Source organism: Pan paniscus, chromosome 7, assembly GCF_029289425.2.
Source record: "Pan paniscus chromosome 7, NHGRI_mPanPan1-v2.0_pri, whole genome shotgun sequence".
Lineage (NCBI taxonomy): Eukaryota > Metazoa > Chordata > Mammalia > Primates > Hominidae > Pan > Pan paniscus.
In genome coordinates, this window is record NC_073256.2 from 107,292,609 (window position 1) to 107,297,548 (window position 4,940).

General features: G+C 39.0%; 1 non-coding gene across 1 annotated transcript; it reads right to left on the reverse strand.

Moving 5' to 3' along the window:
• Positions 1–3,746: 3,746 nt before the first annotated feature.
• On the reverse strand, positions 3,747–3,850 carry LOC112440718 (U6 spliceosomal RNA). Its single transcript, XR_003028737.1, has one exon. It is a non-coding gene; the product is annotated as a U6 spliceosomal RNA (small nuclear RNA).
• Between the last annotated feature and the right edge of the window lie 1,090 nt (positions 3,851–4,940).

Genomic DNA, 4,940 nt, shown 5'->3' on the forward strand with positions numbered 1-4,940 from the left:
AAATGAATAAATTCCTAGACACATACAACCTACCAGAATTTAACCATGAAGAAATCCAAAAACTGAGCAGATCAATAACAAGTAATGAGATCAAAGCCATAATTAAAAAAATCTTCCAGCAAAGAAAAGCCTGGGACCCAATGACTTCACTGCTGAGTTCTGCCAAACATTTAGAGACGAACTAATACCAATCCTACTCAAACTATTCTGAAAAACAGAAGAGGAGGGAATATTTGCAAACTCACTCTATGAGGCCAGTATTACCAGGTTACCAAAACCAGGTAGACACATCAAAATAAACAAATGAATAAAAATAAAAAATTAACTGCAGGCCAATATCACTGATGAATACTGATGCAAAAATCCTCAACAGAATACTAGCAAAGTGCATTCAAAAACACATTAAAAAGATCATTCATCATGACTAAGAGGGATTTATCTCAGATGCAAGAATGATTCATCATATGCAAAACAATGTGATACATCATATCAACAGAATGAAGGACAAACACCATATGATCATTTTAATTGATGCTGAAAAAGCATTTGATGAAATTCAACATCCCTTCATGATAAAAACCCTAAAAAAACTGGGTATAAAACTCAACATAATAAAATCTATATACAATAGATCCACAGCTAGTATCATACTGAATGAGGAAAAATTTAAAGCCTTTCCTCTCATACCTGGGACATGACAAAGATGCCCACTTTCACCACTGTTATTCACCATAGTACCAGAAGTTCTAGCTAGAGCAATCAGACAAGAGAAAGAAATAAAGGGCATCCAAATCGGAAACGAAGAAGTCAAATTATCCTTTTCAGATGATGTGATCTTATCTTTGGAAAAACCTAAAGACTCCACCAAAAAACTATTAGATCTGATAAACAAATTCAGTAAAGTTGCAGATACAAAATCAACACATAAAAATCAGTAGCAGTTCTATTGCCGACAGTGAACAATCTGAAAAAGAAATCAAGGAAGTAATTCCATTTACAATACCTAGAAATAAAATTAATTACCCAGAAATTAACCAAAGAGTGAAAGATCTCTACAGTGAAAACTATAAGAAATTAATGAGGACACAAAAAAATGGAAAGGTATTCCATGTTCACAGATTGGAAGTATCCATATTGTTAAACCGTCCGTATTTCCCAAAGCAATCTACAGATTAAATGCAATCTCTATCAAAATACCTATGACATTCTTCACATAAATAGAAAAAAAAATCCTAAAATTTATATAGAACCACAAAAGACTCAGAATCGCCAAAGCTATCCTGGGTAAAAAGAACAAAACTGGACGAACCACATTACCAGGCTTCAAATTATACTACAGAGCTATAGTGACCAAAATGACATGGTATTGGCATAAAAACAGACATAAAGACCAATGGAAGAGGGCCCAGGCACAGTGGCTCATGCCTGTAATCCAAGCATTTTAGGAGGCCGAGGCGTGTGGATCCCTTGATGTCACTTTGAGATCAGCTTGGCCAACATGGTGAAACCCTGTCTCTACTAAAAGTACAAAAATTAGCTGGGCATGGTGGCTCACACCAGTATTCCCAGCAATTTGAGCACTTTTAGAAGGCCGAGGCGGCGCTTGAGGCCAGGAGTTCGAGACAAGTCTGGCCAACATGGTGAAACCATGTCTCTACTAAAAATACTAAACTTAGCCAGGCATGGTGGCACGCACTTGTAATCTCAGCTACTTGAGAGGCTGAGGAAGAAGAATCGCTTGAACCCAAGAAGTGGAGGTAAAAGTGGGCCGAGATCTTGCCACTGCACTCCAGCCTGGGTGACAGAGGCTGACTCCATTTCAAAAAAAAAAAAACAATGGAACAGAATAGAGAACCCAGAAACAGCTCCATATATCTGCAGTCATTTTCGACAAAGGTGCCAAGAATACACATTGGAGAAAGGACAGTCTGTTTAATGAATGGTGCTGGGAAAACTGGATAGCCATATGCAGAAGAATGAAAGTAGACCTCTATCTCTCACCATACACACAAATCAAATCAAAAAGGATTAAAGACTTAAATCTAAGATCTGAAACTATGAAACTACTAAAAGAAAACATTGAGGAAGCTCTCCAGGACATTGGGCTGGGCAAAAGAGTTGCTGAGTAATACCCTAAAAGCACAGGCATCTAAAGCAAATATGGATAAATGTGACCACACCAAGATAAAAAGCCTCTGCACCGCAAAGGAAACAATCAACAAAGAGACAATCCACAGAATGGGAAAAAAATATTTGCAAACTATCCATCTGACAAGGGATTAATAACCAGTATATATAAGGAGCATGAACAACTTAATAGGAAAAATTATAATAATCTGAGTTTAAAAAGGACAAAAGGGCCAGGCACCATGGTTCCCACCTGTAATCCCAGCACTTTGGGAGGCCAAGGCAGGAGGATCACTTGAGGCCAGGAGTTCAAGACCAGCCTGGGCAACATGGGCAGGCTGTGTTTTTGTAGAAACCCCATCTCTACAAAAAAAAAAAAAAGAAAAAAATTAAAAGAAAATTTAGCTAGGTGTGGTGGTGCACACCTCTAGTCCCAGCTACTCAGGAGGCTGAAGTGGGGGGATTACTTGAGCCCAGGAGTTCGAAGCTTCAGTGAGCTAGATCAAACCACTGCATTCCAGCCTGGGTGACAGAGCAAGAACCTATCTCTCAAAAAAAAAAAAAAATTAAAATGGGCAAAAGATGTGAATAGACATTTACCAAAAGAAGGCATACAAATGACAAATAAGTATATGAAAAGGTGCTCAACATCACTCATCATCAGAGAAATGCAAATCAAAACTACAATGAGATATCATTTCATCATAATTAAAATGGCCTATATCCAAAAGACAGGCAATAACAAATGCTGATGAGGATGTGGAGAAAAGAGAACCCTTGTACACTGTTGGTGGGAATGTAAATTAGTACAGCCACTACGGAGAATAGTTTGGATATTCCTCAAAAAGCTAAAAATAGAGCTACCACATGATCCAGCAATGCCACTGATAGGTATATACCCCAAAGAAAGGAAATCAGTATATCCTAAGATATACTTGCACTCCCATGTTTATTGCAGCACTGTTCACAACAGCCAAGATTTGGAAACAACCTAAGTGTCCATCAATAGACAAATAAAGAAAATGTGGTTTATGTACACAACGTAGTAGCATTCAGCCATAAAAATGAATGAGATCCTGTTATTTTCAACAAAATGGATGCAACTGATGTCATTACTTTAAGTGAAATAGGCCAGGTACAGAATGACAAACTCTGCATGTTCTCACTTATTTGTGGGAGCTAAAAATTAAAACAACGGAACTAACAGAGAATAGAATGATGGTTACAAGGCTGGGCAGGGTAGTGGGGAATTAAGGGGCAGAGTGGGGATGGTTAATAGGTACAAAAGTATAGACAGAATTAGATCTAGTATTTGACAGCACGAGAGTGACTAGTCAACGATAATTCATTGAACATTTTAAAATAACTAAGTATAATTAGATTGTTTGTAGCACAAAGAAAGGATAAATATTTGAGGTGATGGATACTCCATGTACCCTGATGTGATTATTACTTATTGTATGCCTGTATCAAAATCTCATGTACCCCATAAATATATATACCATGTACTCACAAAAAATAAAAATTTAAAAGAATTATCTGGATTGGATTGGCATAGCTTTCAGGAATTTATATGTTTATTTTTAATTTTTTTGGTTACATAGTAGGTGTATATATTTAAAAATACGGAACGCTTCACGAATTTGCGTGTTATCCTTGGGAAGGGGCCATGCTAATCTTTATATTATTCTAATTTTAGTATATGTGCTGCAGAATTAAGCACTGCTTTTAGGAATTTAGGTACTTTATTTATTTATTTTTGAGACGGAGTCTCGCTCTGTCGCCCAGGCTGGAGTGCAGTGGCGCGATCTTAGCTCACTGCAAGCTCCGCCTCCCGGGTTCACGCCATTCACCGTGGTCTCGATCTCCTGACCTCGTGATCTGCCCGTCTCGGCCTCCCAAAGTGCTGGGATAACAAGCGTGAGCCACCGCGCCCGGCCAGGTACTTTATTATTATTTTTTGATACGGAGTCTCACTCTTTGGCCCAGGCTGAGTGCAATGGCGCGATCTCAGCTCACTGCAACCTCCGCCTCCCGGTTTCAAGCGATTCTCCTGCATCAGGCTCCTGAGTAGCTGGGATTACAGGCGCGTGCCACCACGCCCGGGGCTAGGTTTTGTATTTTTAGTAGAGAGGGGTTCCACCATGTTGGTCAGGCTGGTCTGGAACTTCTGACCTCAGGTGATACGTCCGCCTCGGCCTTCGAAAAGGAATTTAGGTACTTTAAAATGCTGTTATGTATGTTAACGGAAAAGTAACTACATGCTTCATTTTCAGAACCAACATTCAAATGAAATGAACGTGTCAAATCGACAAAAGCTCAAAAAAGAGAAAAACATATAATTCTTAAAAGTGGTTAATATACTCTTAGATTGCATAACCCTGGTGGCAGTCTGGGTCCTATGATTTTCTTTTAAGCTCCCAAGACTCTAAAATACCTGCTCATCACAAGTTTGTTCAGTGACAACATTCAGTAAAACTTAACATTTGTTTTACAAAATTATGTTGAAAGATATAAACATACGTATATTTGAAGCACAAAAATAATTACGGCTTTTTTTGGAAGCGGAGTTAGACATTTCCGTAGAAAAGTAGATGCAATCAATCTCTCCTGATTTTTGTCCTCCCCACCTTTAATTTTTGACAAACCGAATAACGACACTCACTATTGAGTACTTTTCTAACTCCCTACTGCATCACAAACGCCCGCAGGGGCTTAAAAAGCAGCAGGGGTTCCTGCCCTTCCCCACACTGGCCGGTGTGGTCTGGGGCGGGCCTGATGAGTACCTGGATTTTCGCCCGGCGTGCTGGTAA